This window comes from Ambystoma mexicanum, chromosome 3q (genome assembly GCF_040938575.1).
Source record: "Ambystoma mexicanum isolate Mex_15411 chromosome 3q, UKY_AmexF1_1, whole genome shotgun sequence".
Taxonomy (NCBI): domain Eukaryota; kingdom Metazoa; phylum Chordata; class Amphibia; order Caudata; family Ambystomatidae; genus Ambystoma; species Ambystoma mexicanum.
In genome coordinates this window covers 1,124,689,046-1,124,706,130 of record NC_090926.1, presented here as the reverse complement: position 1 = coordinate 1,124,706,130, position 17,085 = coordinate 1,124,689,046, and the positions used below count along the sequence as shown (strand labels likewise).

Sequence of the window (17,085 nt, the reverse complement as noted above, 5' to 3'; positions counted from 1 at the left end):
TAGTGAATTGCGTTCCCCTATAGAGGACCAGTCTGTTTTTAAGCAATGCGTGGTTGTGTCCTTGAGCAATGCGTGGTTTTGTCCAAATGGATGTACCGGCACCACAAACCAGCTGTGTTTTTAAGATCTGCTAATATGTCAACTAGTACATGCGGAAACTTCTAATTGTAATTTAACCACTCTCACCACTTATTGGCGGTTTTTATAATGGCTTTTTAAAACGATTTGCCGTCGTTCTTTTATTAGGATAAACATTGTCTTCTCTGACAAGCATAAGTTGTAAATCTTCCCTCCTCACGGTTCTTCACACGACTGTAACTAGTCCCAACTAATCATTTTATTGCTGATATGGGCTTGCGGAACTTGCCCATTTCACAATGATGAAAAACACTAGTCCTAAAGGGAAAAGGTGATCGTATGTAGTTCCTTATTACTTGGCAGTTTACTTTCCCCTGTCTTGTTAAGGTTGGCTGCATATGCAGACCATGTACTTCAGTGACTTGAATACCATATTTTCTGTGATGGATTGTATTTTGTATTCCTAAGGAAATGGAGCAAAGATATGCAGTTGGTCAAAAACACTAGTTGGGTCATCTGGTGCTTTGTCATCCTGGCCTCCACTTAAACAGACAGGAAGTTTTGGGTGCAAATTGAGACTTACCCATCAATTTTAGTTTAGTTATCTGTAGGTTCTGTCACTAATTGGGTGAAGTTCATATCAGTGAGGTATGTCTGGAGGGCACTGGCTTTATGGTCTTTGAGCATCATTAAAACCTAGATTGATGTCACCTAGAATACTACATTTGGTGTTAGGCTTGATGCATGGTGTAACGAGTAGTGGGATTTCGGTTTATGGGTGGTTAGCATGGTTGGGCGCTCTGTAAATGATGAAGTTCAGAGTAGTTTTTGGGTCCGTTGTCAGTTTAATGAGAAGCAGCTTGTGACCTTCTATAGTGTCTAATGGGCATGGTCTGAGTTGAATGCTGGTTTTAGCAATAATTGCAACCCCTCCCACTGAATTGGGACGGTCAGTCCTAATTATAGTTAAGTCAGTGGGAATGGCCAGTGTGAGTAGGGGGCCAGAGGCTTGGTGCAGCCAGGTTTCGGTGGCTACCATGAAGTCTAGTTGTTGATCTATGTGGTCGTATGTCTCAATGGCATGGGCTCCTAGAGAGCACGTATTAAGGAGGGCGCCTTGAGCATTGGGGAGGGCGTAGGCAATGGCGTGAAGGCTTGGGGGAGTGTTGGCGACATAGGATGGTTATTAGTCATGTTATTTTGTAGTGTGGGTGTGGCTACAGGGCTACAGTTAGTCTCTTTGGTAGTGGGGCTGCTCATTGGTGAGATGGGTACGCGTATGAGCATGGCTCCTGCTGTGACAGTGGCTGAGTCGTGATGCTAGTCTAGTGCGCCTGGTGTATCCTGTACTAGGGTACTAGGGTACCCTAGTACAGGATACAGTCTGTGTAGTGGCAGTCTGGACTTGAGGCGAGTTGCACAATGTAGTCCACTTCTTGGGGTGGTGGTGTAACTGAAGATATAGGTACTATTAGCACAGACACCCTCTAGTTGGGTTTAGTTGTGGTCGTGATACTACTTCTGGGATTGCTGAGAATGATCTTGAGGGATATGGTATGTGGGAAAGGGGATGTTTTGGGTAAAAACCGGGTGGGGCATGGGAGAGGGTAATGGCGAGAGCAGCCAATGTTAGCTAGACCGTTGCCCATAGGGGTGAATGCACCTCCTGTGGAGGGTATTCAATCCTCCTTGATATGGATGAAGGCCATGATGATTTTGCGAGAAGCTAACACCGTGGTCACTATGCCGGTTCAAAGTCGGCTTATCCTTTGGCTGATGGATGTGGTATAGTCTAGAGTGGTCAGGGTTCTAGCGATGGGCAATGGTATTGCTGGTCTATTTGAGTGCTAAATTTGAATTAGTTTGGACTAGATTAGATAACATTAAAAACAATGATGGATTGTCCTAAATTAGATGACATTAAAACAATCCTATATCGTCCTGCTTGGGTAACATTAAGAAACAGGCTTGTCACGAGCCTAGGTGTGTGGCTATATGGGAGAACTCTGGGTGTATTAGGATTATATTAAGGCACATAGCATGCCTCCATGTTACAAAGGCTGCAAGCACTGAGCTAAAACAAGACGTTATTCTCGCCTTGAACAAAATGGGGATTGCTCTCACGGAAATAAGTGTTAGCGGACAAAAGCACACATCCCTCGAGTAGATCGACAGAAAAACAGACTGACCATCGAACGAACACAGAAGTCTAGATCATAAAGAAAAGAGGCGAGATGTATAAGGAGGACGGAGATAGCCGGCGAGGGAGATTCCAATCAAAATACTATGCAACGAATGAAAACGCAAATTACAAGAAACCAAAATATACAGAAAATATAAGAAAGAACGACAGATGGGAGAAAAATCGAAGAAATGGCTCTTCGAGCGATCAAAGCTCTGAGTGGTTCCACAAAGAAAACGTGAACCTTTGGGTCCATGGAGATGGTTGAAAAAGGTTCTGAATCCAAATCCTCAAAAATAACAACGAAATGTCTCCGCAACGTCGACCTGCCACATAATTTCTGAACCTCTCCAAGAGCCTCAATCTAAGGAAACATCTATGTGTTCATGGAACACGAGAGGCCACGAACATTTGACCAAATTAGACGCATTTGACCTGCCGCAGTTTGACATAATTTGTCTCCAGGAGACCTGGTTGATGGAACAACCAATGATCGACGGATACGAAACTTGTATTTCTCCAGCGAGTAAGGGCATGTTTGGCAGACCTTCATCAGGCCTCTTAACCGCAGTCAAATTTGGATCTGGCATTTCTATCAAAAAGAAAGTGCCAGAAACCTATGGCATTTTGGCTCTACAGACAGAGTGGCTTCACCCAGAAAAGTCATCACGAGGGAAAACAAAATCCAATCTAGCCATCATAAACGTCTATTGGAATCCGCAAAGACCAAACAATACCGACTTTTGTAGTGCTGTCGCGGACACCCTAGACAAATTTACCACCGAATTGGCCACTGACCACATTGTCATCTGCAGGGATTTAAACGCTAGGTGTGAGCAACCCCTGACTAGCACCCATTCTTCGTCATCTCTAGAACGAGGTGTACTATGGTTAGAGTTTATGGACTCCAGAAATTTTCATAACGTGGCAACACTTCGAGGCCACCTTCCAATGATTCCAACTTGGGAACGACTTGACACCTCAGCAACGCTGGACTACATATTCATTTCACATTCTCTTCTATCGTCTGTAGATCTCTATGAAGTCTTCAGAACTAAAGCCAGCGACCATAATCTGCTGTCAATGACTTTTGAGTCAGTGAGCATTCCAAAAGAAACCTATCCATTTGACTTGGAGGTATCACGTAAGTCTTCGCAAATCCAACTCACTGCAATAAACATCAAGGAGATCTCCCAGAAATTTGCTGCGGAAGACTAATCCACTACGTCCTCACAAATCAGACCAAATTATCTCCCATTGTTCGTGAAGTACAGGAAAAAGCAGAGAAAACAAATTCCATCTAATGAAAATAAGACCCACGAATACAATGCTCAACTGTTTTTTTTTTGAGAAGAGAAGTCCGCAAACTGAGGCGTTTGGCCAGAGTCTCCGACAATATTGAACAAAAGGAAATTGCCATAGCTGCCGCTAAATCATACAGAGCATGGCTGAAACATCATAAAGGGGCCATGTATCAGAATGATGCCGGATGCTGAAAACCTTGACATCAAAAAACTCGAGAGATTTCTGGGCGCTGATTAAAAACCAAAGCAACGAGACAACCAATCAACTATCAAATGTAATATTGGAATTGACTTGGATAACCTTCTTCGCAGCCCACTTCGCATCCTTGCCTGAAACTACTGGAAACTATACATCTCCCATGGTGACAACATGGGCTGATCTCGCAGATCAAGATGAGATTTTGGCCACAATATTGAAACTGAAAACATCTAGGGCACCGGGACCGGATGGCCTAACTAACATGGACCTAAAGCAACATCCTCAGGGATGGTCCGTTTTAATAACCAAAATTTTCAACCAATGCCAGGCAAAGAAACAAATCCCCAAAACATGGACGGAAGCACTGTTAGTGCCTATCTTTTAAAAAGGGAAATGGAGACAATCCGTTTCTACAAAATAGTTTACGGATCAACTCTCTCTCTCTAAGCATGATCCTTTTAAGAAGCCAAATATATAACTCTCCTCTATACTCTCAATGTTTGTGTGGGCCTGGAGACAGAACTACTTTTCCACTCATGGAAGCATGTCCCTTTAGACATTGTATGCTTATTACTAAATATTCATCTAGCCCAAACCGTGATCTATAGTATAGTACAGATATAGCTGTGGATGCATTTCCATAACCTGAATTTGTCCAAGCCGGAAGCAAAAATGTATCTAGTAACCAGGTAAATGAATGAATGGTCGCAAGTCATGCAGCCATTTCAGTATTCTGGTTGATGTGATCCTCCCATGTCCAATCGCCTGGTTGGGAACAGCCTTTAGATTACTTCCTGCCAACCCCATAAGTTAACTCTCACATCAGGCTTAGCACTATATTTGCTTTAAAGTAGTGTTTCTTTCCCAACCCTATTGTGTTTTTTTTATCTTGCCAATTAGATTATGAGGGGGTACCTGGGTATTAATTATCATGCGGTCCACCACCGCCGATGTGAGTTGATCAGTCTACTGAGGATTTAATGGTTTAGAAATGGGGATGGGTGCAAGGAGACGAGCGTTGCCACTCAGTTGGCAGAGTGCTCTCAGTATGCTTTGTACATAAGCTGCAACTCTTTATCCGTTTCAAAACAACTTTCATAATATTATAGGTCCATCAGAGTATGAATTACAAGTGCAAAAATAGATACAAATCATGTACGCACCCGCAAGGCAGTAGTTTAAATGCATGAGTAATGGTGAAAAAAAATGGCCATTTTATCCCAATTTAAAAAAAACTATACACCGCTCTTCTTGCAGTTCAACACAGTTTAATTGATGTGATTATAGGTCAGAGACTTTGGTGGCATGACAGTAACGCTTTGCGACAATATTCCAAAATGCATTGGCACACTATTGGACACTGACGAGATTGTTACTGTCTTTCATGAAATGATAATTAAAAGGACAATTGGGCATTTTACAAATGGTCAACTCATGAACCTTGATGAGCCTATGATATCATGAAAGTTGTTTTGAAACGCATGATAAAGAGTTGCAGTGTATGTATAGAGAATACTGAGATGAGAACACCCGGTCTGACTGCATATTTTGATCCTTCTGCCATAGGATTCTATTTACTGAGTAGCTCAATTGAACCTATTAATTCTGTTAATAGAATAGACCTCATCTATTTAGAAATTGGAATTACTACACCACCTTTCCATGTTGCAAGGAGACTTGGGCCACATTAAAGATCAGTTCTAGTTATTAGGGCTTGTTAGGTATTGATGAAAATCTTCCTGACCCGTCAACCCCATAACTTTTTGCTTTGACTAGTTAACTATTTTACCTTGTCACTAGGTGAAGAGCAATCTTTTTACCCCCTCCCACCTAGTCCTTTTTACGGGTTTCTCATGTCTCTCCATAGTGTATGGTTTAAGTTAGTTTCCTACAACTTGTGAGCTTAGGCTTGGTTGCCCCTATGGGCTCCCTGTTAATTTCTCTTTCATGTACTTTGAACTAGAGTTCCCCAGTAGTAAAGAGGAATTTTCATTACCATTTACTTTTTATATAGTGAGCCAGGATCCCACCTTATGTGGAGTGCTGGGGGGATCCAATGTATCCCCTTTCTTACTTGCCTGTAACAAGTTTGCTTGAATGGCTGGTGGCAGTGGTTTTACCTTTTTATGACTTTTAGTAATTTTTACTCGCAGACTGTTCTTTCAGCCTCAGTAAGGCACAGAGGGGCCTCTGTTTGGTGGCATCCTTCGTTTTGCGCCATCTCTTGCTGGATTGTAGTTTAGAGCATCGGAGAAGGCAGGAAGCCAGGGAGGAGTCCAACATTTTGCAACCCTTTGTCTTTCACCTTGCCAGAAAGGGAACAAATCCCAGTGAGGGAGGGAGGGATGGTGGGAGGAGGGGCGCTATCTGGCTTTCCTGATAGGACAACCAGACTGCCCTTTTCTGTAAAATGCAGGAAGAGTTGCAGAAGTTGTGCTGTAGTTCCTGTTAAATACTCCGAACCTGCTGACCTGTCGACCACTGGAGCTGAAACCCAGAGAGCCTGCTGTGTAACCGGCACCTGCTATTACCCTCCCTTCCAAGTGACCTGGGGTTCACGAAAACAACCCCAACCAAGAGCCTGGTGAGATACTAGACTCAAGACCTGCATTTTGAGCCATCCCACGTTGTGCCGCGACCTTGCAGGGTGGCAATACCCTGGGACCTCAAGCCATTGTGTGGTGCATGGTCTTACAAATCGATCTGAAACTTTGTTGGCCTCCCCCTGGCTCTCCAGAGACACTATTTTAAGTCCTTGAAGTCCCCTTACCAAGAGTGCGGGACCAGATTAGAGACTAGAAGCTGATCAGCGATATTCAGTATGCTCCTAGCCCCTGAAAAGGGCGCCCAAAACCACAGGGCCGCATCCAGCTGCGAAGAAACTCTTGCCTGAAACGGTCCCCGTTGATCTCTACTGCAAAATCTCTTTGTGTCCTGTCTTGATTACCAGGAATTAATCGACCAGGTTTTTGGTGGCAGATCCTAGGGTCTTCCCCCGCTGCATACTCTTCTTCTGTGCAGATGTACTGTGTTGGCTTGGGTATTTACTTAAATTAAGCCTGTGATTTCTGTGTATCTTTGGGGTGTTTCTTGTGATTGGGAGCCCTCTCATCCAGTTCACTCAAGCCCACTGCTGGAGTCCCTGGATTATTGTAACCTCTCTAAATTTTAAAGTGAAATACTTTTAAACTGTCTTCTTAGGAACTCTGACTTTTGCTACTTCTGGGCCTATCCTGACCTGTTTGTTGGACACTAGAGACCTAGTGAGCCCCCCCCCCCCTTGCCCCCACCTTCCCTCCTTCTGCCGCTGAGAACACTTAAGCTTCAAGACTAGGGAAAGACTTCTAACGTTTGGGCCTTTTGCCTAGAAAAGATAACAAGTGTTTAAAAGTGTACCCGGCTCTGCAAATAGAAAGGGATAAATACTTGGGATTAAAAAATGTTAATGAATTTGTGTGGTCTAGCCTGATGGTTGGCCAGGATGGAAGTGATCATTCCCCACAATTACAGTAAAACAGAATAAATGGATACCAATGGACACACCCCAGTAGGGAATGACACCAGGAGAGAGTGCGAGTGAGTGAAAGGTATTCTTTATATAAACATAAAATGGGGCACGCAGAGGACTCTTGCTACTCCGAGAGCGCTCTGCCCATGATACAGAAAAAAACAGTCAAAAACGCGTCATCTACGACGTGTGCTATTACAGGTTACACATACATGTCATTGCTTTAGTTAAACAAGATATTATACGATGTGTAGTGGTGCTGCTGCTGGATTGGCTGGGGTTGAACTTGTTACTTCTTGAGGCCCTCTGGGGCAGCTGGGCTCATCGGGGAGGGGCGGCGGGTTACGTCGTGTTCAGTTATAATTCTTATTAAGCAAAACTTCACAGTAATCATGGGCATGCAAGATTTACTGTGACACACGCGACTTCTCATAACACATTATTGTCTATAAATTGTAGCTATAGATATACATTCTTGACCTGGAGCTGAGGGGCCAGAGATGTGGTGGTCCAGGTGCCTTATCTTGCCATGTACTTTGGGAGCTCATTTATCAGGTGCCTCGCAGATCAAACAAGGGTGTTGGGACTAGACAGTACATAGAAAATATAATCTGTTTGCTCAGGATTAGTTATATGGGGAGCAATTGAGGGTGGCCCATGGGGTGAGGGATTGAAGGTTCGTGCAGACAGTAACTCTTGAGGATGGGAAATGTTTGAGCAGGGCCAGGTTTGTGAAGACGAATGGTTTTCAAGGGCCAGGCCCTGGCCCGGTCACACACAGGGCAATGATCTCAGAGGAAGAGGAGAGATGGTGTCAGCTTGCAACAGGACAGCCACAGCGCGAACAGTGAGGAGGAGGTGGGGGGTTGCTGGGCATGGGAGAGATGCAGGCTTGCCACTGAAGGTTTCATGTGCGGCCTTGTCAAAGATGGAGTTGTGGTTAAATACAAAATTGGAGTCCCTGGGGTCTTGCGAGATGCATTGTATGTGTCATTCAATGGCTACCTTGCAACCGTCTTCGGGGCTTGGCCGAGGGTACTTTTCCAACCATCGTATGAGCATACCATACACTTCGCTCGGAATGTAGGGGAGCTCAAACGACTCTTCCTCCCTTGCATTCCCCAAGGCCCTCAAACGTTTCAGTTCTTCTGCCGCAGCTACTGCTTCATCCCAGGCTGGGGTTCCCTTTATTGGCATTCAAGCCCTGCACACAGATCTAAGGCTCTCCCCTCTGCGTGCAAATTGGTCCGGAGTACAGGTCATATAAATGCATCCATCATTTCCCGCTAAATCTACCCATACTGCCTAATACCATTCTCATTCATAGGGTTCCTTGATCGTTGTGTGATAGAGGTTGTCTACCCTGTCTCCAGTGTGGTACACTGCAGTCATTCTATATTTGGATTCTGGGCTCGCTCCGGTTTTTACTTGAGCATTTCGTTCATATCATTGCACCGTTAGGAATGGACTTTGCACAGCATCTTAGTCCTACCTGGCACACACAAAAAATCAGCAGAAAAAAAGACTGACAGGTATCGGGAGCTTCATGGCCATCCCTAGCCATGATTGGACCCACTCAAACAGGTTGTTGAACCATGTGCTTGGCTGCACGCTGCCCTCTCCCTTCATCCTTTCACCGAGACTGTGTACCGCTGCTATCGCATGTGACGGTGTCCCATTGTCTGCATCGGCAGAAGGCACAAATGTGCAACATGCACTCCCGATTTTCCGGAAAACCCCACTGTCCATTGATGTGAGCAGGTCCAGCACATACCTGTTTTGCATTGTCATTAACCGCAGGGCTCGCTGTTTCACTTTGAGGACGTTGAATCCTTCTTCAGTGTCGTTGGCCAGCTGGATCAGCTCCCAGCGAACAATCTGTAGCCATTTGGTGTTCGCTCGAACCTGGATGCTTGGTATGAGTGAGGCAAAGAATGTCTCTGCTGAGTTGAACAGCTTTCATTTGTTGGGGATTTGTGCCAAGAGTTCTGAAGATTCTGTGGAAATGTAATTTGATGCCCTCCGTTTTTGTGACACCCGGCCTTGCAGCTGCACGTCCGACAAAACATCATACTTTGGGGGTTCTTCAGTTGTTGACTGGGGTGCCTGGGACATCTCTGCTGGCACCCTCTCCCCTTGGATCTGGCTTTCAGGAATTACCATCAGGGCCGAGTGTAGCATTGCCAGGGCATGCGTACCTCTCCTTGACGGCGGGAGGTGCAAGTACGCCTGTTTCCCACACACCCAGTAAGTGCCAATTAAAGCTGCTGATCGTTTCTTCATGTCGGGCAAAATTAGTGTATTGTTGCAGTGTTTGTTTGCACCCCGGGGTACCTTCCCTTCACCATGAAAGCAAAGTTCGTATTGTATTTAACGTTGGATCTTGATTGGCTTTTCAAGAGCTGTTACCCATGTTAGTTTGACTATGTGCTGAGACCAAATTGGAGTGCATGTTTCTTCGATCCATTGTAATTTTTCATCTCCCTATCCTTGCAAGGCTTCTGCTTTGTACATTACTTGCTCTTCTTGCCACCTATTGTTGGTGAACATTGTCCATAACAAAAAATGGCCCCTTCACGCAGAGTACTCTTGTGGCTTGCTGTTGCAGGTTTTTTCATTTTGCAGTAGTTGTAACGAAATAGTGTGCGCTTGGTAGGTGCTTCTAATTCTACACAATGCAAGATGAATAAGACACTGAGCCTCAGCAGTAGGCGCTACTTGTGGTAGTAAAACTTTGGGGGTCCCAGAGGCATGGGGAATTAAGGAGCAAATATAGCAACTCTCATTAGTTGCTTGTTTTGCCATTGTGCTCATATCTGCATACCATTTGTTTGATCTGAGTGGCGTGGGTCTTCCACAGCATCTAAACCCAGGCCGTGATATGCATCGTACCTTTTCTGCTCCACCCCCCCCTTTTCCATCTCCTGTTCCTCCCTAGACCAGCCTGGGCTTTTAGTAGCATTTGTTGGCGAATGGGGAATGTTCCAGTCGCTGCATTTGCACTTCTCTCATTGCTCGGCTGCCAAAGCATTGTCAGGTACTGCGGTGGAGGTTTGTGTTTTGTCATATACGTAATCACCACTTGAGGTAGGTTGTGAGTGAGGTTGTATGGACATTCACATGTGGCGTCATTACGGCATCGGGTTTGGGATTGTTCATATCGTACACATTAAATTCCAGATCAGGAAGTACTCAATCAGTGGCAGTCTGATAGTTTTGTTTTTGTGTAGGGTTGTAAGGTCTGTGGGCCCAAATTAGTTAAAAACCATCCCACACTAGGTGGGTACCGTCTTGTATCATTTTCACTCCCTCACTCCCACCCCCTTCGTTTATGCCGACAGAAATAAAATATATTTCGTCACTTAGTGTCTCTCCTCTAGTTTGCTATCCTTTAATCAACGGCATACGTAGGTGTACTTCAGTTACCTCAGGTTGCAGCCATTTCTTTATCAAACTGCTGCTCCCCTTGCGCTATCGTGCTTTTCGTATGTATCCAGTATTTCAGGCCCTTCACTGCTGTTGGTGTACAATATACTTAAAATAAACTACTTCATATGGGCTGTGAAATATTGGAGCATTCCATCACCTTGCAAAACTGCGCACGTACACAATCTCCCCAGACATGAGTTGTGTATTGGGGCTGTCTGCTGCGGCTGTGACGGTATCAGTTTCATTTTATCGTGTGAAGGGTGGTGCAATCTGTTTTGCTATGCTTCTTACTGCTTTTGTTATCTTCGTTAAATATTCCTGAAACTCCTCGCCTAATATTGTGGATGTTTTGTGTGAGCCTCTGATGCTCTCCTAATTGGAGATATTTGGGTGTGCATGCATCTTCATGTCACTATCTTGTGCGGGGACAAATGGTGGCATTTGCTTGGCTGTTTTCTAAGCTGGAATAATGCTGGGGGTAAGGGTGACACAATTTGGACAATTTACTTGAAGACCCCCCATTCGCTTGCAGGTGATAAATTAACACAATTTGTGTTTGATGCCCAATAAGGATGTTACTGCCTTTTAACAAGTCATTTACAAAGTGCGTTCCCTTGTTGGAACTTATGACTTCACAAATTCCCCATCGTGGGAATACCTCCTTCACTAAAAATGTTGCCGCGCATTTCATATCTGGGTGGGCGCAGGGCCCTGCCTTTACCCAGCGTGAAAAAGGGCAAACCACCACAATGAGATCTTGCTCCATTGCACCTTTCGCCCATGTCCGCATAATCAATATGCAGTTCACAGAAGGGTCAGATGGGGCGAGGCAGGGTCCCTTTCAATGTTCTTAGGGTAATTCCTGAATTATGTTTGGCATGTCATGCATTCTTTTGTTAGTTTTGCCACATGTTCTTGCAAACCTGGAACGAAACAATCTTCCTGTATGTCTGTCGCTATGTGGTGTTTTGCCGTGTGCTGGGAAGTGCAGTTGTTTGAATGCTATTTGTAACAGTTCTAGAGATATTACTACCTTTGCTGTGCAATTTTGGCACCAAAGGAGGTCTGTAGCTGACTGTGCGTCCTCTTTTAACCCATAATTCTTTTTTTTTTTTTTTTTTTTTGTTTACCAAAATGTATTGGTTTTGCAAAAACAGTGTTCTGTGTTGTTGTGAAACGTTATTCATTTTATTTTTTCAGTTTCTGCTTCGGGCACTCCTTCCTGCTCTTTTTCTTTTTCTATTTTCAGTAAGGCAGTTTGTAGAATTTTTATGGTGGCAATGGCCCATGAAGTCTTTTGTCCACTAATCAAGCGTGGCCGCCAAGTCGTTTCCTCACAATCAGAGTGAGGCTCTAGAATCAGAGATTAGTCGTTTTTTCGGACGTTTACCGTTGCCAGGCAGGACGTCAAGAGGTGGCAAACTGATTCTACTACTTCTGCCTTCTTACATAACCTGCAGGAGTTTGACATGGGCAGTCCTCTGATGTGCAGGATCTCGTCGGTCGGTAGTAGATTGTCTTGCTCTCAAAAAGAAGTGACGGAACGGTTTGCTGGGGAATTTCCTATAGATCTCTGGCAGGTCATTTACTTTTCTCGGCAGCGACGGGAGATGGCTCAACAGTTTGTTTTTTTCCGCTTTCTCTGAGGTGTTGATCCGGTCCAGTTCTTCCAATTTGTTTTTGATTCTGAGAGGGTTTTGAAGTAATTCGTCTTCTGTGCAGGTAATTTGCTTTCCAGGATACGAGCATTTTCGATCTGCCTGCCTTGATTTCCGCATTTAGCAGATTAAATAGGGGCAGAGCCTCCAGTAGTAAGATGAGTGTCATACTGCTGTTTTCCGCTCTGGTTTTCAGAGAGATTAGCCCTAATTCTCTTCTGATGGCTGGCATTGAGGTCAATTTCAGGAGGGACAGCACTGACCTCCAGAAAACGCCTTCGATCCTCCCCCCAGATCTCCTCCGGAATCATTGAAATTGCTTCTCGGCCATAAAGCAGGTACGGGACCACTTTTGCTTTATAGTATTGATGAGGGCGATTATTGAGAAACGGCCAAATTTGTTGTCCAGCATGCGTGTCTGGGTCGATAAAGTTCTCGCTTTGGACGAGATGTAGCTTTGCATGCTCACCTCCGAGCGTAAACTGTTGAGCATGACCCCTAGGTATTTCAATTCTGACACCACTTCAATTTTGCTGTTTTCTATTTGCCATGAGGCTTGCTTGGTCTGATTGTTTATTTTTTTTTCCTCTCCAGGACCATGATCTTGGTTTTCTTGTTGTTGATTTTCAGTTTGTTCAACTCTATGTATTCAGCTAAGTTGGCTAATTGCCGCTGGAGTCCAATTGGTGTTTGATCAATCAGCGTGATATCATCCGCATATAGAGTTCTCTGGACAGGGGACCCTCCGATCTTTGGAAATCCTTTTACCGCAGTGGTTGATTCTTGGTAGTCGCCTAAAAAGGCTATAAACGGCACCGGTGCTAGCTAGCATCCCTGCTTCACCCCTCTGCTTGTTGGGATTTCTTCTGATAGCGTGCCGTTCTTGTGCAGCTTCACCCGCATAGATGTACCGGTGTAGAGGGCTTTTATTGGATCCAGGATGCTCTTGGGGCAATTATCCACCTGAAATTTCGCCCATAGTAGTCCTCTATCATGTCAAACGCTTGGGAGAGATCTATAAATGCTAAATACAGCTTGGTCATTCCCTCTTGGGTTTTACTTTTGAGGGTGCTCAGGATCATGATGTTGACGATCGTCCCAGAGTTTTTACGGAATCCAGCTTGGGAAGGATCGATCATTCAAAGTGGCTTTTTTAAACCAAGTTCGGAAGTTCCTCAATAAGAGCGAGGCGAACACCTTTCCGATCGTGTCAAGCAGTGCAATTAGTCTGTAATTTAGTGGGTTCTATCTCCCTTTTTGAAAATTGGTACCACCGTCGCCGTTGTCCAGGATTTTGGTAGCAATCGGTCAGTGGCGCATTTTTTAAAGACCATTCCGATGAAGATTGACCATCCTTCTGGAAAGTTTTTCAGGTCGATGTTCGTCACTCCGCCTGGACCCGGGGCTCGCGAAGATTTTAGTTTGCGAATGACTGCTTGGATGTCCTCTTTGTTAGCTATGTCTAGCCAGCTGTCTTCGGAGTCGTTGCTGTTTGCTTTTTCCCTCACCACCGGGTCGCTGAAAAGTGCTGAGAAATGGGCTATCCAACTGGCTTCACTCAGAGTTCGACTGTGAGGGCTCTGGATGTGCTCCGAGGTCTTAATGGACCAGAAGGCTCTGGTGTTCTTGCCATCCATTTTCTTTTCAGCATTCCTAGTCTCTTTGGTAGAGGGTAATCCGCCGATGTCTTAGCCAGGCTTTATAGGACTTGGTTGGTTTCTTTGCACAGCTCCATTTGCGCTGCTGTTGAGTTTGATATTTTGATCTTCCTTCTTGGGTGTCTCAGGACCGCTCTTTTCCCCACCAGAAGCTTGTCATAGAGATGCAGTAAAGTGTCTCTCTCTGTTCAGGTTTTCTCCTCCTCTTGGACTTATATGGGCTCAACAGCAGTTGATAGTCTAGTTCTGTCTCCTTTGGCAGTTTTTTTCCTGCCAGCTGCTTGGAATATTTGATTGTTAGTTCTTTTATTCTGGACTCTGAGTTTAAGGTGCGCCCCTTGAGCGTTACACTCGTCGTTTGCTTCTTAGTGCTGCTCTTCTCGTTATCATCCACAATCTTCTGACCTGATCGCTTGCCGCAGTTTTTACTACTTCGAAAGCGACTGCCAGTTGTAAAAGATTTTCAGACACAAATATATAGTCAATAGTTGCGCTTGAGCAGTCTCTTTCCCATTTCGGCTTGCGATTGGGCTTTGGAAGGGCTTGGCCAAAAATGAAGCAGCCCCGAGATTCCATCGGATCCTTTTTTTTTCCCTCTGGCGTGGGTTCAGCTTTCAGATTGTCCGCTAAAGAAGGGCACCTTGCGTTTCAGATTGCCACAGATTATGAGGTGAGTCGCATCGTTCTCTGCGTAGATTGAATCCACAGTTTTCTTTTTTCGATGGATTTCTGGACGTGGTCATCGGATATGGTTTGGGGGTTCCAGTATACGATGATTATTGCAACAAGTAGCTTGTTCTCATGATTGTCTTTAGGGTCCGGCACAGGCCAGCTTGTCGGCACTGCTAGATGGTTCAGTGAGGCTGATGGAGTCCTTTGGATGGTTATTCCTCTTCCAGATTGAACCGCAAGTAGGATTCCTGCAGAAGGACGGCCTAAAGTATTTTTCTTTTAGCTGGTGAGACGGCTATGTTGAAGCCGTCGAGGTGTGGCATTTCAGAGAGCCAGGTTTCTTGGAGGGCCACGATGTCGCAGTCATTTAAATTGACATCTCCTTTCTGCATTAAATGCTTATAGCCACACGTGTTCCAGGAGCCCAGATCTAGAGTTGTCGTTAGAAGTGGAGGATTTTCTCGCATCCCTGACTGTTGTGGCTCTGTACCGTTGGTAGCAAATTGCTATTTTTTTCTTCTGGGCGGCCAGTGTCTTTGGCAGCCAAGCCCACAGTTGCTTCATTGGTGAAAGCAGCCTTTTGTTTAGCATCGGCTTAATGGAATTGCTTGGGGAGCTGCCCGCATTTTCGGGATGGTCGCCTTTAGGCAAATCTGCTGATTCCCTCTGAGCCTTTTTCAGGTTGATCTTATGAGGGTGTTTTTCGAGATCTTAGCTTCTCTTCGTGGCTCGTTTTTGGAGATTCCCTTCCTCTTGGTGTCCTTATTGGTGGATAGGGGAGTTGTTGGGTGACCCTCCAGTCTCGACTCTTCCGGCTGGCTCTGTATCTTGGCATTCTCTAGGTGTTCTACAAGTCTTCAGTTTTGGAATGATAGTGTGTGTTTCTCAGCTTTTCCGCCGGCCTCTGTTCCCTTGCGGTCAGTGCTGAGCCAGATTTTGCTAATATATGTAGATGGAAACCGCTTTGGGACGGTTCCACTAATGCTTTGTTGGTTGAGGAGGGAAGGGCGTCCGCTCTTATGTGGATGTAGGCTTTAGCGGTTTGACCTCTGTGGTAGGGTTCTACCCTAGCATAGTCGTGTGCTCTTATATTTTCCAGAGAGGGCATTTTTCTGAAGATGTTTCTCACAGTTCCTCTGAGCACCAGATTGTCATGATTCCTCGAAGGCTTGTTCTAGTTTCAGGGTTAGGGTCTCAACCCTTGATTCTGTTTTCTGTTGGTGACGTCTATTCCGATCTCTTGGGTTTTCGGACCCTTGTCTGGAGTCGTTTCTGTTCCTTGTGGGACGACTCTTTCTGCTCTTTAAGCCCGTCGAGATCCTGAGGGTTTCTCTGTCTGGGTGCCTTGTGAATTCTCCCGTTGTTTTTTTGGAGTCTGGGGCAGTTTGGTGTCTCTTGGGTGTGTATGCCCTTGTTGTCCCCCTCATCCGCTGATGCTTCGGTTAAATGCTTTGAGATGTTTTTTGATGTTGTCGGGATTTTACCCCACGATTAGTGGTGCATATTTCCGGTGGCAATCTTTTTGGGTCTGGTCTGGGGGGCTGCGTTTCTTTGCTTTTCCCCGATTTGGGTGTTTGTGCTCAAGTTTTTCTTGCATTGTTTTTTCCTTCTTTCAGTCTTTTGGTACCGATCGTATCGTTTAGTTTTTTTTAACAAAACAGATTGATTCCCTGGCAGTGGTAATTTCCCTGTCCTTTGTGTGGTCTCACTGGGGCTCCTAACAGTATTAGTTATGTCCGTATTTCGCTTCTTAAAGGGATCCGCTCTGCTTGCCTTTGTATCCGTCTTGCTTTGTCTCAGTGAACTTTCTTTAAAGAAGACCATCTTTGGTAGCGCTGAACTTCTGGTCGAGTTGTTGCCATTTTGGGTGGTAAGAATCTTTTTTTCCATCGCCTGGATGTACCCTTCTAGGTATATTAGTTTGGAGTTCATCATTGCGGTCAACGTGGAATGATCTTTCAGCTTATCGTTTATGGCCTCCTATAACTTGCAGAAGGGGGCCAGGGCAATGGTGATAGCTGACATGATAGTTACCATGTCAGGTTTTTTCGTCGGGGTATCCTTTTGTGCCGGTGGCCAGTGATTGCCCAGACATGACGCCTGTGTGTGACCCGGTTGGCTCACCGTAGTGGTGCCAACTAAATAGGTGGATTTCTGCTGCTCCTGCGGGCTGGTACTGCAAATTCTCTGAGGGGTCTGGTCCCTTCATGAGGAGGTGGGTTGCTGCTAACATTCATTTTTCCAAGGTCCTTTATCTGAGGTTGGGGGTTTGTGTCACTTGAGATTGGTTTTAAAGGCCTTTCATCTGAGTCTTGCCGCTCCTTAACTCCTACTGCCAACAGAGCCTCCTTTCTCAATGGGCTTTCTGGCGAGGTGATCGCCTGAGCGATGTTGAGC

The 17,085-nt window shown here is 45.2% G+C and overlaps 1 protein-coding gene across 10 annotated transcripts in view; it reads left to right on the top strand.

The window, feature by feature from the left end:
• The window catches only part of WIZ (WIZ zinc finger), a 1,545,343-nt gene that overhangs the window by 1,243,154 nt on the left and 285,104 nt on the right, over positions 1–17,085 (top strand). The gene's annotated exons all lie outside the window — the stretch shown is intronic.